At 39.8% G+C, this 21,324-nt stretch overlaps 1 protein-coding gene across 2 annotated transcripts in view; it reads left to right on the top strand.

Annotated features, from left to right (window-relative positions):
• brinp2 (bone morphogenetic protein/retinoic acid inducible neural-specific 2) overlaps positions 1 to 21,324 on the top strand; it is a 221,019-nt gene that overhangs the window by 63,898 nt on the left and 135,797 nt on the right. The window contains exon 2 of one of the 2 annotated variants that reach the window (XM_051402639.1): positions 14,515 to 14,598. The exons of the other annotated variant lie outside the window; for it this stretch is intronic. The gene's annotated coding sequence lies outside the window, so the exon portion shown is untranslated. The remainder of the gene's footprint in view (positions 1 to 14,514; positions 14,599 to 21,324) is intronic. 2 annotated transcript variants of the gene reach the window in all.

The following is a 21,324-nucleotide window of genomic DNA, read 5'->3' as shown; positions in this document are numbered from 1 at the left end:
GTGCACTCTCCACACATACAAACCTTGCCAAGGCTCCAGCAGTTCTGACAGTATCGAGCAACTTTTACAGACCACAGAAATAAATATCTTCCCTAAAGAAACATTTCCAGCTGTAGATCTTTACTGTAGGAATTAGGCACATCATGCATTCTAGTCTGTGTGTAATTAATTCAGAACACCATGTATTGTTTTATCGATCCACAAAGTGCAACCCCAGAAGAAAAGCCAATACATGTGTTATTGATCCAAATAAATAGCGGAGGGACTCTGTAAGCCTGGTTACATACTGCTCAAGTTAAGGAGACAGGCAGAGTGGAAGATTACTCTATTAGTGACTCTCCATGTTCCTTAATGCAAGTGAATGCAGCCAAAACAGTGCTGCTAATTTAAGGAGCAGCAGCACAGACCAATAATGTGCCCACACCAATTTATTAGGGAGCCCAGGACCCTGGTGGTAATAATGATAGTAGGGTTTGTGGTTTGGAGAACATTCCTGATTATATCTTGTAAGGCAATTGTAGGTGCCATTAATATTTTCATCAGAAAAGCAAGTATGAGTTCATTTTAATTCTTGCGGGTTCACCAATATGTTGAGTGATCAAATTAGCATAAAAACACAATACATTTCTTCTAAATAAATGATGAGTTGTTCTGTCAGTGTGACATGCTGGTATGTCACATTTGAGGAGTTTGGGAACACGATGAGGCAGCGAGCTACCTTCCTCCTGTGATTGTCCCCAAAATCTGTCAGTGCCTATTTTTGGATTTCTTTCAAACATCAGAGTTAGCATAGCTAAGCTATTGGCAGCCAATAGAGGCTACCAAAAAAACATTTCAGCCATGCTAGCGTAGTGTACCTCTAGGGATGGCAATGTCAGTCAGAGAGTTTCTCCGAGGCTAGTGTGTCCCAGTGTGTCCCAGTGTGTGTGCAGTGAAAACACTGAGTTGATTTTTCTATTACCAAATTTCTACCATTGGGTACCATGGCACAAAATAGCATTTGTCTGTCCAAGTAAACGGAAATGAGGAAACTATGGTGGCAAATGAAACATCACTGTGGGTCAGTTTGACCCTAGGCCCCTCCCTGGACAACCACCAGTCCATTTGAAATAAAAAGGACGAATTAAACGAGTTACTGAAATACTCAAACCCACAGCACAAATGCATCAACATTAACTGTGAATGAGGACAACCTAATCCACATAAACACTGCACATACATTGGGACACACTGAGACACACTAGCCTTGGAGAAACTCTCTCCTTTCTCTAAGCTATAAATGGACTGAGGCTAAATTAGGGCAATTTTCATCTAATGTGAACCATTAAAGACATTTTAACATTTCCAAATTAGACTTTTTCCCTTTGTCCCGGCAGGAATAAAATCAGCAACAGAGCAGTAATGTGTAAGTAATGTATGTAACAAATGGCCTTCATTATCAAGACTAACACATAATAAAGAGATAAAGAGACGACTTGTGGTGTAAATGTCCATGGCACAAAATTGGCCTGACCAGTAATGTTCTTCTGCTCTCAAAAGGTGTTGAGGTAAAAGAAAATGGAGTAATAATAAAGAAACAATATGAACAAAGGACACAAAAGCAGGCATAGCCACATTTTGCCTGCTTTGAAAATGCAGAGGGAAATATCAAATGTAATCAGTGTCCAGGGAATTAAGAACTAAGTTATGAAGAAAAAAAACCCAAATTCTGCATCCAAAATGTGGAGGATATACTGTATATACTTTTGAAATACTATCTGGAGTGAACATAGACAAAGAGGGAAGAGAGGGGAAGGGAACAGCACAGAACAAAGACAGCGACAGTGAGAGAGGCCACTATATCGGCAGTCAACAAGCAGATGATAACTTGGTCCTAACATTTGTGAGACATTTACATTCCAGATTCAGTCTTAACCACCACAATCAATTTGTGGACTGCTCTGAGAATGTCAAACATGTTTGATGCTTACAGCCATCACCAGGGTCCTGAACCGTCCTGTGGTGCGAGGATTACTGACTGCAGATATAGCCCAGCACTTTCGGCAAAGAGAGGCTGCCTGAAGTCCATTGTTGCTCTGATTGGAATCACATATCACAGGAGGTCTTACAGGATTAGAAGCCCTAATGTTAGCAGATATATCAAATGGCTGAAAAAACCTACCAGAATTTTTGAAGGTCAAGGACCAGTGACTAAAAAGCACAAGAACCTATCAAATTCACATCATTAGTGTTGCAGTTTGGTTTGATATTCTGGATAACATGGTCAGTGAAAGCAAAGCCCTTTAACAACCAACTAATGTCAAAGCTCCCCCTCTAGGCTTTAAACGCACCAACCCACGACAAAACCCCATTTATGCTCTAATTTATGGCAGGCGTGTTTTCAGCAACAGCCATTTAATGTATATGCCTTTTGTTTTTGCCTCTCTAAAAAGCATTTTGAATTGGTACTGTTAGACTTTGTTTGCCCAGGATTCAGCCACACACAACAGATTCACAGGAAATGGTGCATACATGCACTAGACATGCATTTCACATAATGCATCAAATCTATTATGAGCTAAGTTCTACAGTGGCAACATTGTCTGTTGTTTGAGTTCAAAACAGCCACCTGCTGCTGCTGTAAACTGCTGTTGATGAGAGTGGTAAGGATAATTCAAAACAGTAAAGTTGGAGGGCCGTATAAACCAAAACAAAGAGCTGAAAGATGCTAAAATGCTCCCTTCCCGTGTAGAGCTGAGGGAAACTGCAAAGTGGGGGTGATAATTCTCTTCATCATGCCTTTTTCACAGTAGTCATTTTGACAGGAAATAGTAGGGTAAACACAGTGACACACCAATACTAATTAAGTTCCTGTTCCACTCAGGTGAAACAGTCAGGGTGCTGCTATTGTGCATGTTGGCTCACTGGAAATGCTCTGCTGCAGTAAATGGAACAGAGCCTTAATTAGTGTAACACCTGCTTACAATTTCATGTCTAAATGGCGGCTGTGAAAAAGGTGTATTATAAAGTTTTTATTAACAAATTGACTCAATGGACGTAGACTGGAGTTACAACCATTCCCAAAATATCTATTAAATCAGTCTTTAGCTGTTCGATACAATGCATGTTCATTATCAGTGTAGTTTCACATCTTAAAATCGACTTTACTCATGACCTATGAGTTTACCATATATATGCTGAGAAAGAGAGAGACAGTGAGATAGAAAGAAGTGTGAGGAACCAACCTATAACAGAAACATCATCAGCTGCAGCAGCAGCAGCAGGATTGAGTGGATGCACATTGTAACCTGAGGGCTGAGCTGAATAAGAGAATAGCTTGTACACACGCCTCATGTGAACCCTCACACACGTACAGCAAAGAAGCGAGGCCGCCATGCCAAATGTATTACGGAGAACTTGCTTCCATGTGAGTTTCTCAAGTGCTTTAGGAATGACAGCACAATTTTGAGTGGCAAGATTAAAAGGAAATCTAAATGCCTCTTTCTCCCCCTCTCCTTTTAGTGTTAGCTTAGAGATCGGGGGGAAAAAGAGAGTGAGCTTCCAAACTCTGGCTGTGTTGCTGGTGAGAGACGTGAAATGAATACTATGGTGCAGACTTGCAGTATAAGCTCTCATTTCTAGTGTCAATAGAAAAAGGTTAGATAAGGTGCATTTTCACAAAAGTCTTGTGTTGACAGTATCTTGGGTTGCCTAGCGGCTAATCTCTCCAAGCTGGAAAAGTGCTGAGCATTCAGATGGGGAAATATTTGCAATGCGCACTTTTGAGCAAAACTGCTTTAATGTTTCAGATAATTTTCTGCAATTAGAGGAAGTAAGAAAAATACATGTCTACAGCTCATTTGAACTTAGATGAACATATAGTATGCAGCGTTGATCCTGGATGCCATAATGCCCTGCTTTTATAGCTGAAATGCGTTTATTTAAAATGTACCTTTATTTATGATTAGCTGCTCTGAATTAACTATTTTAAATAGCTCTTTTTGTCTTTCTGTTACCTTTTAGAGTGCACAATACCTTTTTTTGTCCCTCTGTGGCTTTCAGATGCACCTGCTTTTCAAGATTTGTGTGTACGCTGCATAATTATGTTTCTCTTCTCAATTACCTAAATCCCTCCAGTCAGGCACTCTGTTGCCTTCACACCAAATGTCTCCACTGAGAGGACCAGTGTGCAGGATTCAGTTGGTGAAGTTGCAGATTCCAACCATCTGAATGCAGCTTAGCCATCCAAGTGTGTAGGAGAAACTACAGTGGCTGTGAAACTTCAGAAAAACGCGAACGTCCACATCTAAAGCCAGAGTTTGGTTTGTCCGTTCTGGGCTACAGTAGAAGCATGGTGGTTGAAAATATTGGACTCTGCAGAAGATAATGGTAATGAAAACACAACAATTCTAATATTCAGGTGATAATACTTTAATGAAAACATACCTATGAATATTATATCCCATGTCTGCCAATAGTCCCTCCTAAATGTTACACACTGGACCTTTAGGCAGGTTTGAAAAAGACAAAAAAATTGTCATCCCTGTGAGAACTCTTATAATGTTTTCTGTTTAACTAATTTGATCTAATTTAACTGATTACTTTTTTTAAAATTTGACTTTAATTGTTTTTTTGAAGACTGTGTCAACGTCTGATTAGAAATAGAAGAGTATGTAGTTGAGGGCTAGCACTGACATTTTGCAACATTTCATATTTGAGAAACTGACAAGACAGCATGAAAAACAGTGCATGTGTTCTTTACTTATTTAAATAGAATAGTTCAACATTTAGGTATTTTGCTTTTTGGCTTTCTTTCCAAGATTGAGATGACAAGAGTAGAGTCAGGTCTAAGCCTTGCTAAACATAAAGACTGGAAGCAAGGGGAAACAACTAGCTTAGCTCTGTCCATAGTAAATAACAATGCCTACCAGCGCCTCAATAGCTCGCTGATTAACATGTTCAACATCTTTTCATTTGTTTAATCCGTACACAAAATGTTAAATTGCAGTATTAGGGGGACTTATGAGCTGGAAATATTTCTTAACAAAAACTGTTTATACATCCATCTGCCACTTATGTGAAGCACCTTGACTATTGCGAGTATTTTTATAGAGCTTTGCTCTGTGTGTAGGCACAATGGAACCAAACCTGTCAATATCACACGCACAGACGCTACACTCAGCTGTTGTTTACCAGGAAAGAGACAGCATATCCCTACATACAGGGGGGGTTAATCAGTGAGCTTTGAGTTTTTAAAATGAAATAAATTGATTGAAATAAATGTATTGTGTATAAATATGTATGATACCTGAAAAAACTAAAGGATTAAACATTTTTGTGTATCATTTGAATCCATTTAGCAGCAAAATGTGAAAGAAGGAGAGAATGGGAGCTTTGCACCAAATTTTGTTTTTGCATGAAGAAAATGACTACACTACTTGTTTTCCTTTAATAATGTAAAGAACAATTGGACAATTGGCTAAATTTGAAAAACTACTGATCCAGCGTCAATCGTGCAAAAAGACAAATTTGAATTAGTTTTTAGCTGTCCTGTCTTTGGATCACATTCACGTGTTGTCACATAAGCCTCGTGCTTTGGCGAGTCTTGTTTGTCTACATGGCTCATAAATCTTTCTCCCAAACGTCCACGCTAGTGGATTCTGCTTAACCAGAGTGCACTCTGTGTGGGCTCTGTGTAATCTAAAGTGTGCGGCAGAGTTTCCATGGCCGTTGGAGTGGCTACGCTGACACTTTATGTCTGCGGGATGTCGATGCATTGACTTTGCTAACCCAGATACTGGAGTAATGCTCCATTAAACTAATTGTTTGAGAAGTGGTGGGGAACTCTCAAAGGACAGGCGGCACCAATTAAAAATGCACACACACACATGCATATACACTCACCTACATGCAAGTAGAAAGTCAATGAGTGCTGGCCTTTGAGTGTGTTGTGAGTGATTTTTAAAATAGTGGTTGTAGTCGTTTGGAGATATGTCAGCAAATGCGTTGCTATCGATCTCCTCTGTTAACCTTTACCCCTCTCACCCACCCATCCTCCCACCTCGCTCCATCAAAATCTCATATGAGAGCTGTAAAGAGGGGATGAAAGAGTGCACTCATACACTATGTGTGCGTGAGGGAAAATTTGTTCCAAGTGTGTGAAGTTGTTGAGTTTAAGTCCATAATACAACTTGTAGCTGCAGCCTGATATCCTTCCCTGAAAAGATAGACAAGATTGTACTTCTTGGTTCTTTGATGAGACTATTTTGGTGCAATTTTCATGTCTAACCTTGTCACTGACATACCTGTAATCACAGTAAAGAACACCCAGGGTATCATTATGTCTCTTGGGCGCCATCACATTAAAAGTTCCATGAGACAATCCGAAGCAATGACAGTCTGGCGCACATGAACGGTGAAATTATGGGAAAGAAATCACATAGATGGGCAAGGTTGTTTAGAATTATGCTTTTTTTCAGCCAGCCCAGTGATATGGAATATGTTTAACCTTCACGCAACACTTGTTTTAAGACTAGACAGAGTTTTACGCTTGCTTGGTTGTTAAGCAAATGGTTGAGTGGATCTTAATGTGTCACAAGTGAAGGACACAAAAGAAATCACTTAACTGGAAAGCGTATTTATAACCAGTTTTTATGGTTTCCATATATTAGGGTGCTTTCACGCTTAACCTGTTTGTCTTGGTTCATTTAGCCTAGTGTGAAAGCTGTCAGTTGAGTTTTGGTACAGACCAAATAACCAGACTGACAGTCGGACTGGAATTAGATTGTCCTAACCAAGTGTCGGCATTGCAGATTTGTTTAGTGAAAGAAGTAAGGTGTCATGTCCATTGATGGCAGATTGTGAACACATTTTAATTAGATTGGCCTTGGCTGCCCTGTCCAACTGTCCTTCTAGTTTTAGATGTAATTTTTTGTCAATGTTGTGAGCCCTACGAAAAGAAAACATTCAGGTCGATGGGATTAAGAATGGGGATGTTTATGTGTCCATCACAGCTAGCAAGCCACATTCATGAAAAATGGTTGCAAAAAAAATGGCAACAAGTGTGGATGAGATTGACGCAAGATTGTCTGCCTGGCACGAACTGACCCACATCCTTTATTTCACTCTAGAGTTCAGTCTGATGGAACCTTGACTCGTGCAATCGTGAGGCTGCTTGACGGGGGGGGGAACTGGCCACTCATTCATGAAATATTCTGTATGATCTACAACTTTGTGACCTGCTGTTGTTAGCTTGCCTGGCTATTTTTACAACCATACTCATGTTATTTGATTTTGGCCACACAGTACATTTTGTTCGGCCTGACTGCAGCTTTAGACCATTATATACACCAAGTTGTTTGGTGTTTCTTTACAAACCTTGCTCGTCACATACAATTCATGCGGTTCACACCGCCTCAAAGCAAAACTCCTAAATGTGCTAATTATGACCTGATACAGGAATTAACTTTGCTGCTGCTAATTAACAATCTGAACTTTCTGTTAGGCTCGACACAGCTCAGGGCGACAGCGTCTTTCTCCGGGAGATTTATGAGAGTTTTCCTGAACGTTTATCCTCATTACACTAATTATATTTTTGGCAGGGTCACGTAGGTAACCATTGGCTTAAAGAGTTGCATCATAAGCAGATAAGCTTGTTATTGAGTCCATAAAGTACAGTATAATCCAATCAGGATGCAGTCATTGACTTTAAACAACATGTAGTCTCAACCAAGCAGCCTAATACATGCTGATAATTCTCACAAAGCATTGCAACATGCCTTTTTTGATCATTCTGCATCTTTTACAGAAAACAGTGAGCTATTAAGTGATCCAATCTGTTTGTTACTCTTAGGTTTGTTCGCTCTTTAATAGCAGACATTTGACTTAACAGCCTACATATACACTATTGTATAAATACCATTATACCCTTGAGGATGTTCTGTACTCGTCATTATGACTACTTTGGTGCTGCATCTGTCTTATACCCCTAATCACAGTAAACAGTAAATAACAGGCTATCCTCCTGGGTATTACCACTTTAGTAATGAACATAAGTATAAAAACATCATCAGAGACTCCAATAAGACTCATCCATATGCATGATTTTTTATGAGGTAGGAATACTGTATAGATGCTTAAAATATGTGTTTAGCATTATGTGCGTACAGTTTGAATGCTTAGGAGACATTGTCCTAATGGATAGGATCACAATAATGGACCAGGCCCTTAAACATAGTCCATGTTTCCACCAAAAACTAGATGTCGAAATCATGATAACCCAAACTCATAACACCTTAGTGGAAAAGAACATTTATCTCTGCAGCATTTACTTCCCACTTGAGACAGATTTTGGGATTTGGGTTAGGGTTAGAGTATTTTCGAGTATTTGCTGCAATGTTTTATTAAACATATGAATCAATTTGACTGGAAAATATGTCCATGTTGGCGGGCACCACCGTGGGTACTGTCTAATAATTCACAGAGCTTCAACAAAGAAGCCCCAGGATTTCCTGATCTGCTTCCCTGCTTTGGCTTTAGGAGATGTTTGGTCATTATCACAAATCTTGACTAAACAGGCTGCCATCAGAGGCTGATGTTGTCAAGCGGAATCAGCTAGATCTTCGCCAAGGTCTGTTTCATGAGAACCATTAGCTCGTAGCTTTGTTCTAATTCTTAGCTTTGCATGTTGCTCATCTGCTAATACTTGGGGGCGTCCTGGGGCTCCACAGCAAGGGGCCAAAAGGACTGCAGTGTTAATCCGACCATGCTTGAGGAACAGAACAGTGCTGCCAAATGGTTTATCGTAGATTTTCCTCAAGGTGAGGATCACAGAAAGATAAGGCTCCATATTCACAAGGGCCAAGCACAATGATGGTCTGCAAGAAGTGATAATGAGTCGTGTGGCCAATCAAGCTCGGAGAGGATCACTATAAGCAGATGTATTGGCATAGTGCTATAAAATTAGATATATCTATCATGGCTGACATTGTTAATAATGTCTGTAGATAACTGATGACCCGGAGACACTTGACTGACGGGTGTTGTGTTTCAATCAAACTAATCAGATTCATGAGATTTGAGACCGGAAAGGTTAAAATGACCACCGATATTCCAGTGGAGGTTAAATACAGCACAGATGCATGATAGGCCATTTTTATGATGCTGCTGCTGCAGTTTCTGCTGTGCAAAATGAAGCGTTACCGCTGTGGCCTGGTGAAGCAATTACAAGACCTCTTCTGACTTCATTGAGGAGCGGTACTGCTAACTAAATGGTTTTCTGTAGGAATCCCAGGGGAAGAGATCATTAAGAAATGGTTCTCAATCTATCGGTGATGCAGTGGGAAATATACTCCCTGTGTGTGTGTGTGTGTGTGTGTGTGTGTGAGTGTGTGTGTGTGTGTGTGTGTGTGTGAGTGTGTGAGGTATACATACCCACTGAGACCCAGCAGACTGTAGTACATCTGTTACAGATGAGGGGACTTCTTAAACACATTTCAATGAACTGACTATAAGCTGCTAATGTGCTCCTGTAATGGAGGCAGGTTGCTTGCTGATGATGTTGGAAGGAGAAATAAGCCTTCAATCATGCCTTCTCTTTCACTGTGGGCCAAGAGTGTCTCTCTCTTTCAGGAAACACAGACGAGAGAGGGGGCGTGGGGGCTACTTTTGTCCCAGAGGCCAACTCTGATGAATCTTATACAGATTAATCCACCCTGTAAAAGGCCTTGAGTTGCTTCTTTTATTGATTCACCAAAATGCTAATCTCAGACATTCAAATTCCACTGCTAGTGGCGGACTAGATTCAATTTGCACGGTTTTAATAAGGTCCAAATAGAAACATACGCTCCCCTGAGAAATTCCTGCAGATTATTTTCTTTGATAACGGTCCATGTTTGTAATTTTTTACCCCAGCCCATCATGAAAACACCAGCTGATTGCATTATGGCTGAGGTGCTCGGGATAAAGCCCGAGTGACACACGTGTCAACATGTGCAGCCTGCTGGAAGAGATGAGACGATGGCCTCGCAATTGGCCTTGATTACGCATCACCACCGGAAGCAATATAGTTACAATGAGGAGCATATTTCTGTGATGACAGGGTCGTAACGTTGCTGCCCTGTCAAACTCATTCCCTATGGTAATGGAGCAATAGCACAATGCATGACCCTGGCGACTGACACGGACCACACAGAATTAAAACAAGTGGAACATGCTGCCCACACATGCACTAGATAGCACCCTATTCTTTCTTAAACTATGTACTGGGACCTACAATATTTCACGGCCCTACCACTGCTGGGGTTCCCATATGACACCAGTGGCAATGAATAATGAGGCTGCATGCGACCCAGGGGATGGGATTACATTTTTCATTTTGGTCCAGAACAGAAGAAGTTTTAGGACCTCTGAATTATGCAGCAGATGCTGCACTGTTTATCAAAAGCCCTCAGATACAGAGGTTATTTGAGAGGATGGAGTGTTCGGAAACAAAGAGATTCAACATCAAACCTTTTTCTCCTAATGATAAAAGAACTAGAAAGAGTAGAACGAATGTAATGTGGCCCATAGGAGTGAAATGAAAAGAGCATCTATTTGTCTGGCCACATGAAACTAGTCTAGAACAAAGCAAATAAGAAATGTCTTCACAAAATACCAATGTAATGAAAGCAGAATGTGATGTTTACCAATGGTGACTGGTCTGGCCCCACACGCTTAGTAAGAGTACATCAGATACTGTCTGGGCCCAAAAAACGATTTGATATAGAAGACACTCACTATTGTCGGAGCTGGGATTTATCCCTCTGTTATTACTGTGAAGCGAGGATGGATAAAGATGTTGAACAATATGCCATCTGTAGACCCATGCAGTCTTACCCATGGTACAATTGGTGTGAATTGGCCAAAGCAGTTGACACTTACCTGGGGTCAGACACTGCTTCGGTTAAAATGCAAGCTACCGGTCACTTAACAGCTCCGACCACTAAAAGTGTTCCAACAGATTGCGAAGCAAATGTTCACCTCCTGTTTTGTGCACAAATTTGACTGTTGGACTGTCTGTTTATTCTCTCCAAACAGCCAATATCAACTGCCCAGATTTTAGGTGTAGCTACTTATCAATGTGTCTGTAGAGTGTTTTTTAATGCTAACTAAACCCCTCACTGCTCACTGGCATATTCATAAATGACTTAAATTTCTTGCTTGAAGTTGAAATGTTTTCAACTTTGCACCAGTTTTTCTTGTAATGGAGTATATTTTACTTTGCAGCACTTTACCTCATCAAAGTATCTGAGTACTGCTTCCACCTCTGGTTTCCAGAAACTTTAAATAAAAGAGCACTGCATGTGAAATTTGCTTTTCATCTTCATACTTTTCAGTGGAGCAAGGAATTTTCTTGTCATTGTTGTAAACTGCCATGACTTCAGTAAAAAATAAACTAAAAAACTTCTCATCTGACAGTTCCACTTAAAACTGAAGCAATGTTTGTTTGCTTCTTACTTTTGCTGTTGGGGCACATTCTTTCCCACCATAGCTCGGTAAACCTTTTAAACTTCACTTGTATGCAGGTATTGTGAGTCTGGTGCAGTGTTAAGATGAGGTGGAGGTAAACCAGTGAAGGTTTTTTTTAGAAAAGCACATAGTGGTTAGTTTAGTAATTGAGAGCCACACTGGCATTAATTTTGGCTCACCAGGACATTGATGTCAGTGTCATCCCTGGGACACCTCCATTTGTCTACACGGACCATAATCCACTTGTATTTTTGCACTACTCAGAAAATCCTAACCTGCAATTAATGAGGTGGGTATTGTTCATGCAGCCTTATCAGATAGCGAGCAGTCAGATAGTGTCAATGTCGGCGCTCTACCTTTTGTGTTGTTGTCTGAATAGAACCACACTGCCGATGTGGTGTGCAGTCTTGGCCTTGTTTCTCTCTTCTTGTTTTTGATTTCTATTTTGGAATTTTCATAGAACTTATGAGAAATTTGCTTTTTTCGTTGCCTTACCAAGAGTTGGGTGAGATGGTCAGTTATCTGTGCATTCGATACAGAGGTAGTTAGTTGACATGTTTAGCCTAGCTTAGCAAAAGTCGGAGCATATTCAGTCACTGAGGGACAAACAAGGTTTTGAGGTTCTAGTTGCGCCTATTTCCAAATTTGTATCTAATGTTAACATACACTAGGAAACACCAATTGGGTTTTGTAATGTCAATTTTCCTTAGGAATTATGCCCATACCGGATATAACTGCGCAATTTAAATGTTGTAGTTGATGTTCACTGTGTATAAGTGTTACCACTATCTTTTCCTATCCATAACTGAGTGCTTTGATTGCTTAAAGAAATTGATAGGGAAATTATTACATACCAAGTTCGGCTATAAATAAAATCATGTATTTAAAGTTGCACTTATGTGAATCAAGTTTTGATGTGATTGACTCACTCTACCATGCTTTACTCTTTGCCACAACTGTAAAGACAATTATGCTTATATCATTAAGCTCATATAAGCTGATGAAAAGACACGGCACAGGAAAACGTTGATATTATATGTTATTAACCTTCTCCGTGATTGAACATCATTTCACAGGTCAAGTAAATAAACTTCTGTATGATTAAAATTTGGCTGAGCAGCTGTGTGGGCGAGCGCTGAATGAGCATAAACATGACAGTTTTAGAACAAACTCACTTGCCTCTCTAGCTGCCAGACGGCCCGTAGCTTATCCACCTGCCTGCTCACCACTTATTGAAGATGAATGACTTCTGGGCGGCCATTACTTACCTTTTGAAATGGCCTTAAAAGGGATGGTATAACCCTCGTCAGCGCAAATGAAACCAAATTCCATGAAGTCTGGCTCATTTAAAAACAGATCCATTATATGAAGGCCAAAGCAAGAATACTGCACTTTTGATCCAGCAGTAAATAAAAAAATCATGTATATAACATTGAATATAAGGAATAAAAAAAGGGAGTGTTGGTAGTATTCAGTTTCTTTAACAAATAACACATCAATTCTATATTATAAAAATACTTCACTACATGTAGAAGTCCTGCATTCAATAGTAAAAGTACAGAAGTACTGTATATCAGCAAAGTGTCAAAAATAAAAGCAATTATTTTGTAAATGTTTGTAGCTGGTAGCAAAAAACATTAATATCTGTACCAGATTTTAAGGCAATCCATCCAAATTGTCAAGACACGTCACTAAAAGCCAAAAATGTCAACACACTGGTGGGGCTAGAGCACAGGTGCCTAAACCTTTTCCTTGGAGGGCCAAAACTGAAAATTAATGGTAGGCCCTGGTTCAAAAGCGAACACTTATTTATGGTTAAGATGCAAATGGTTCCCTTGATTGACTGACTTCCTGCTCGGCCCGCCATGCTCAGATTATGAAAAATAATTAATAATTGAGGATCCTAAATATTTAAAGAAAAGTTTTACCTCACAAAAAGATAAAACAGCATAAAACAGATTTATATTATCATTGTATTTATTTTTTTCTCTGCTAGAAATTGAACCTTACGACATGCCAACTTCAGCCCTCAGGCCCCACTTTGTGCAGCCCTGAGATAGAAGAAAGGTCAGGGGTCCCCAAAGTCAGTATGATCCATCCTCAGAAAACAATGTATCTGTACAACATGTCATTTTAATCCATCCAATAGTTAAAAAAATTCTCTTGGAACCAAAGTGGTGGACCAGCCAGGCAACTGTCATACCATCATTGCCAACCCTACAACCATGTCGCTGTCATGGCTTAAAAATTCAATATTTCTCTCTGAAATGTAGTGCATTACTAGTATAATGTAACAATACCTCAAACTGTACTCAGGTAAATATACTTAGTCATAGTACCTTCCACCACTGGATATGGAGTGTGATTCCTACCCATCCTGCACTTTACAAACAGAAATACATTTAAGCCCAACTTACCGAGGGAAAGTCACGTTCCCTTGAACCATGCAAATCTCTCCCTCTTAATTAGCCTCTCATTCTTATTCACATCAGTACTGGGTGCATGTGTCCAGCGTCTGGTCACAGCAGCCCCAAAATGACTGTTCCATAAAAATTTAGATAAGGTTATGGGAGCACTGATATAGTATGTGCCTGGAATCAGAATGAGCCCACCTGTGTTTCCAGTGGATCAGAGATGTTTGGCAAGTGGGAACGTTCCCCACCTCTATCACTGGTCTCATGCTATCTATGGTTGGCCAATTAGCCCACATATGGCCTGCCTGGCAATGCTCTGATAGGCCATTTGTGCTTAAGCCAGCTCAATTAACAGCCAACTGTTCCTTTAGAATACTCCTTTGACATGAACCAAGATACCAAGTCAGTAGTGCTGACTGTTCTAGTAGTACCATTCATTGTAACACTGATGCTGATTGTACTAATAGCTTAATGGATTTGTTGATGAACGGTGCTTTAGCAGCCTCTTGTTGGGGCTGTACTGAAAAATACTACAAACCAAAAGCACAGCGTTTGCATGTAAATAGAATTTATTTGGTAAGCGAATTCATGAGGAGCTTTATTCTATTTTCAGGAGTGGAACGACTGCACTCTCCTCTGGTTGTGGATTTGGCTTGTCCTTTATGTCTGTCAGACTATCCGGAAGATTCGGATGACTGTAAGTGACTGACCTATCCAGTGGTAAATTACCAGCTTTTTGTTTGTCCATTGATTTCCTTTAAAATGTGATGGGCCCTCGGCTATGGCTAATTCTACCCATTAATGGTTGTTATTGTCGACTTAGCAGTATTGGCAGATGGCGATGTGACTGCATAGCTGATTAATACACACTGCTGGTCAACGCTGTGGCCACCGCTGCTTGTCGGGAATGACAGTATCAGAGGCAGTTCAAATATTATTAAGCTGACACCATCACAGAGGCTTTTTAACAGCGCAAGGGGGATCTATATTAATAGGAATCTGAAGCCCCTCCAAAATCAATCAACCTCAAATCAACCTTGAAACTGACATGAAATGTGCCATTATCCGTCTGCACTGCAATAACAAAAGTAAATAATTGCACAAAATCAATCAGCAAATTCATCTATGGATGAAAAGCGAACCCCCTGCACTCCAATGGCATCCTAATTTCATACTGCGATGACTGCCTAGTTAGATTGCATTCATTTATATTTCTCTAAGGGGCGCCTCTATACAACTAGAGTCTGTACATTCACTCACTCGAGCAGCTGTGTGTCCACAAAAGCTACCATGAGCTCATTATTAATGGATGTGGTTAGTTGACAATGTGGCTTCTATTTGCAGTACTGAATATGTCAGGAATCAGCTTGTCCAGCATAATGTGCGTCAGTCCAATCATCATTACAACACTGTGGCTAGTTAGTGTTTTCGGTCAGAGCCCTTTTGTCTGTGGGAATAATCATTACAGCTACATTTAGACCAGTACTAATTGCATGGCCGCCCTATTAGCCTACGTGGCCAGACTGGTAAGCATCAGATGGGCCACAAGGGCCCGATACTCGCTCAATTATCCGCCAACTGTTTGTATATGTAAAGATTTTACTCAGCTGTGGACGGTTCCGCTAAGAGCTTGTTAACACTGTTTGTGCGCTCACTGTCTGTTGTGTGGATGCAGGCAGCACTGATTATATTTAGTATCAAAATGAGGCGCTTCAGTAATTAACAGATATGATATATATGTCATGACATTTTAATTTTGCTGTATTATTCATTTTCTGTACGTTTGTGTACTGGAATGTTTAGAAATGTACCCTTTTCCAGGTATTTAGCATGCTGAGGATACCTCAAAGTCAAGGTAGCTGGCAAACTGTGCTAGCTTACATTTGGCACTCTAAAGAACCATGAAAACAAAAGCAATAGACAGGGAAGCTATATTTGTATTAGTTTTGTGGAAATACAGATGAATAAATGAATGAAGAACCATATCAAATGCAGATGCATCCACACAGCTCCACTGCATGGTACAATTAAGCAATTAACATCCAATCATGCTCTGTGGCATCTATAAAAATGCTGAGCAAGCCCAGTTGATTCTGATTTCGTCAGAAGGATATTATAGTAGGGCGCCCATAGATATATGTGTATATATTTGATATATGTGTATATATTTAATATATGTGTATATATCTATGTTTCGCGCCGATGGGTAGCAGGCTAGTGTGGGCAATAACACAACATTTAAAGCTCAGACTCTTAGTGAATTCTGGTTTGGAGTAGAGAGGGAGTATCCACTCATCGAGCAGAGAGCTATGTGCATTCTTCTTCACTTTGCCACATCATATCTCTGTGAGATGGGCTTTTCAGCTGTTGCTTCACTGAAAACAAAGTACAGATCTCGTCTGAACATTGAGCATGACTTGAGAGTGGCAGTATCAAGCCTGCAACCCCACTTTGAGAAATTGTGCAATGCATAACAGGCTCATTGCAGCCACTAATGCAGGGATAAATAGACCTGTCTTGCCAAATGGATTTCTCTTCTTTTCTTTTTTTAACAGATTGCAAAGTGGCACTTTTATTTATTTTCTAATTTTGAACTGGATACAAATTTTGACACAGCTGCACTTTTATTTGCTTTATTTTTGAACTTGCTGTTATTTGATGTAGATACAAAGTTGTTCTGAGTGATCACCTTTTCCTGTGATTAAACATTTCTATCCTGATGGGAGTGGACAATGCCCCCATCCATAGGGTACAAGAGGTCACTGAATGCTTTGATGAGAATGAAAATGATGTGAATCACATGCTGTGGCCTTCGCAGTCACCACATCTCAACCCAACTGGACATCTATGGAAGATTTTGCACTGGTGTGTTAGACAGCGACCTCCACCACCATCATCAGACACCAAATGAAGGAATATCTTTTGGAAGAATGCGTCCATCCCTCCAGTAGAGTTCCAGAAACTTGGCGTAACAATGCATGCGGCACATAGTGGACTGAGTATTGATGTCAGCGCCAGCTTGGTGCAGTCAAACTCAAATGAGATATGCTTATATTTTGAGTCCTTGGCATGTTTGCCAGCTCACATTCCCATTTTGCTACTTTTTTTAGTTTCTTTGCTTTATCTGAGACAGTTTCCCCCGGGACCCTGCCTTAAGTGGTTTCTAAAATGTGTCCTGAGTGACCACTCTGCATCATTACGGTGACTTTAGGAAAGCAGATTGTTCCTGCAAACAGGTATACAGGCATAAGTGAATGTATATTCCAAACATAGCCTCAGGTATATTGCTGTAGGGTACATTGTAATTTGAGTTCCCCATCCCCCACGGTCCTTTCAATTACCAGAATTTGTTCTCTTGCTGCTGCTGCCAGAATATTAACTGAAGCCCAGCAGACAGTGTGGAGCTATTTGGAAGGGATTAAACTGGCTAGCAACTAATAAAGGTGATGTTGCAGTATGCATGTAGGGACTTTATGAGGCTGCTTGACTTAGTAGTGAGCAGCTTCCGTAATTATCAGACCTTTAGATGGAGAAAAATTAGCAAGGAAGGGAGGGGGAGAAGGAGGAGTTGGATAGGGAAAAGGAGAGAAGACATGGGAGTTGGAGATGGGAGAGAAGTGCCGTGATGGAAGGATGGAGGGAATAAAGATTGAATGATAGATTTGGAAAGACAGAAGATGCAGTACATGGGGCTGTATGGAAAAGTATTTTTCAGTGTGTTTGAGCCCCAGTTTATAGATTTTGAGAATTGTGTACTAAGAAATTAATTGATTTATTTGCTTATTCCAAAGGAATATCACATCTGCAGGATTGTAGCCATAAAACATCTGTATCTGGCATCTGTAATTACACTGTAGAAAGGAAACCCTAGGTAAACACCATCTGGTGTGACTGTAGCCAACAATGCAATAAAGTAAAAAAAAACAAAAAAACATTGAAAGGTTTCTTGCTCATCAGTGGAATGCATTCATTCATGCATTCAGAAATCCGGAATTTGCTTCTGTAAGCCCAATAATTAGTAATGCTGATGCTAAAATGCATGTTATAAGTAATGATACCATAGTAACACAACCCTGCCCCGTGTGTATGAAATATGCTTTTCTAACAAAGTTGATCACAAGGCTCAGTAATTTTGGATTCATTATGCCTCAAGATGCAATTAGTACTTTACACAAGCCCTTTTTATCCTATCATCTGTACATTTAAAGGCCAATTATTCTGGACGTAATTGATGGAAGTCAGATTCTTAATACCAGTTTTAGGCAGGTAATCAGTAACTTTCAACTGATTGCCTTTTTAAGCTCCCAGCCGACTAGTTTTTCATCATTTATTGAAGCTTTACTTCAGTACCTGTCAACAAAGTTCCAGAGGATTAATGAATGAGGCTGTAACACACCAGCCACTGACACACTCATATTTTTGGGGAATACTAGTCTGTGTTGTATTTGTATCTCTACTCATGTCTCACTCAGGCTGCTCAGATGTAGGGGCTCTTCAGATAATTACATTCACATTATATTTAATAAATAATTTTGATTGAGGTCAGTCCCCTGTTATATACTGTGGTATTTTGTGGTAACAGTATTATTTGCTATAAAATGAACAGGATTAATAAGCTTAAAAAAATTAAAAAGAATGTTTTTGTAAGTCCTTTACGGTAAGACTATGTCCTGTTGGAATGTGTTAATATGTGTGTCAGTGTTTGTTGTTTTTTAGATTTTTATATTCTTTAAATGTTTTACTTAGGGTTTGTTGAGTAAAGTCCAATCTGCTCTGGAATTAAGCAAATCAGGTGAAAAGTCAGTTTATTTCTCCAAAAAACTACATGGTATCTGTGTTATTGCAGCCAATGGAGCTGCCCCTTGCTGTCCATTACATAGAATGCTAGTTTAAGACACTGTCCATTATATATACTGTCAATGGGACTGAATCATGACCAAATTGGCTCAAGAACAAGAGACTAAAAAAGAAAAAAAATGCTATTTAGTGAGATTGTCTCAACCCCTTTGAGGAGCATTTATTTATTCCATTCATCTGAGTTTCTAATGTGTTTAATGATTTTCTCTGGTGAGCTCATCAAAAGAGTAATTTTTTTTTTTTAATAGCCTGCCCATTTTCAGACGGTAATGGCATCTTTGTAATATGCTCACAGTGCACAAACAATGACTTATAACCCTTAATTTAAGCAAGGTCTTACCAAAAACAGCACATTCTGGCTTTCTAACAATAATCAGCTGGTGGGGTGTGTGAGGCGGACTAATATGACTCTCAGCAGAGCGTGCTGCTGACAGGCTGCTGTTCTCTTAATTATCAGCTGGTGAAGATGTTAACAGAGGTATTGATGGGCCTTAATTGACCATATGGCTGTTTGTTTGTCTAGCTGGAGACTGACCAGAGAACACACAGATAAGACACACATGGTAACGCACATGGATGTAATATGTGCTGCACAGAAACATGAACACACACAGCCAGCACAGCACATCATTTGTCTGGGTTCCAGTTTCCAACCACAGCCCATCAGAGTGTGTCTCCGGACATTATCGGCATTATCCTGACATTATTGCTGGCTCTGCTGCTTCGTGATCCAGCCACATCTGAGTGTGAATGTGTTTGTGTGTGTTTTTTTGAAGGTGGGTGGTGTTCAAGCTTGTTCAAGAACAGATTCAGCCCGTAGGCGCCGTGAGTCTGAGAAAAAGCCAATTACATGTTTCTCTTTTGCTTTGTTTTAATCAGATGCCCTTTCATGGCACCTGCTTTTGTCCTTAGCTGATTAATCCAGTCACACGTTTTAATTGTGGTACACTTTATTTATCCTTAATCTTTCTCCTTTCCCAGAAAGAGAAAGTGAGACAGCTCAGTGGGCGGAGCCGAGGCTTCCTAAAAGGCCTCATAAAATATTGAAACCTACATGTTAGCTCGAGCAAGACGATCAACCTTCTCCCGCTTCAATCATTAAGTTATTCTCCTTGTTTTTTGGATTTGTCAACAAGCTGTTCCGAAAAAGTCTTTACCACCACCAGAAAAGACCTCGCTGGAACTACAGACGGAGATTAGTTGAAGTGGCTTAATTTGTGTGGACAGATTGCAGAGGTCTGTAAAGAGACGCTGAGTGCCATTCCATTGGGCCGAGTGTGTCTCTGTTTGCCTCCAGTGAGTAGGAAGACTTGGACAGATTTTGTGTTCCTTCCCAATTTGTCAATTATATTTCTGAACATTTACAGTCAAATTATCTCCTCAAACTGACAGATAATGTTACTGGACTCAATATTTTTAATTATGAGCCTTGTTTGAACAAATATATCAGAGAGTCTTGTTTTACCATTCTATTAATTCAGAGGATGACTGTGATTTCACAATTCAAATTTTTTAAACAAGTTTAGCAAATACCACTTTCTGCAAAGATGCAAACACATTGCTGTATTTGATCTCTGGACATATACAGTACACTGCAGCCAAGAGTAAAGATGTGACAAAGCAGTCAAATATTAAAACAAATAGTTATACCCATTGAAATAGTGTGCACATATCAGACATGCAGGTCTACCTGGTGTATTTGTAGTGTATTTATCTGAACAGGTCAACCTCCCCTCACTGCCTTCCTAGTTCAGGCGGTGTTGTTACAGTAAAATGTAAGAGATTGATCTCTAGTAGAGCTGCAACTAATGATTACTTTCATTATTTATTAATTGTTCAATCTATGAAATCCCACTCACAATTTCTTAGAGCCTGCGGTGAGGCATTCAAGTCTTCAGTTTTCTTGTTTTGTCCGACAAACAGTCCAACCCCTAAAGATATTGAATTAACTGTTATACATGGCAAGACTTCAGATTTGAGGAGCTGAAACCAGAGAATGTTTAGCATTTTATATTCATATCATATATATCATAATAGCTGTTTGACCAATTGATTAATCGGCTAATTGTGGCAGCTCTAATCCTTAATGCATTAGTAACAGTATATAGCAGTTTGATTTTGTAGGAGAGAAAATTGAGGTTGCTTAAAAGTTTGTGATGATTATATTGGTTAGTATCAACTGTGAAGCCGTCATTGGCTCTCTCATTCACTGTGCAATTTTGACTCATCCGTAGCAGGACACAATGGCAGCTCTCCTGGTCACACATGATCTCGTATAACAGCTAACAGTACACTAAAATATGTTTCTGAAATGATTTTAGGTGAGAAATGGCAGTGCAGTAACATAATTTTTATTCATATTTGATCTGCACTGCCTAGTTTGACAGTTTGATCTGAGTTTGGTGCGTTGAGCTGGAGCTGGGTGTTCATTGCTTCCTTGCAACTTGACTTCACTATAAACCAGGATCTGTCTTGTTTAACATTTGAGAATGTGTCCTCACTCTTCTACCTTCTTTTTTCTAACCACCATGAAAACATTGTTTAATAAAAATTCCAGTTCTTCTAA

Source organism: Dicentrarchus labrax, unplaced genomic scaffold (genome assembly GCF_905237075.1).
Source record: "Dicentrarchus labrax unplaced genomic scaffold, dlabrax2021, whole genome shotgun sequence".
Classification (NCBI taxonomy): Eukaryota; Metazoa; Chordata; class Actinopteri; family Moronidae; genus Dicentrarchus; species Dicentrarchus labrax.
The sequence above is the reverse complement of the archived record's forward strand: the minus strand, read 5'-3'. Positions and strand labels throughout refer to the sequence as shown.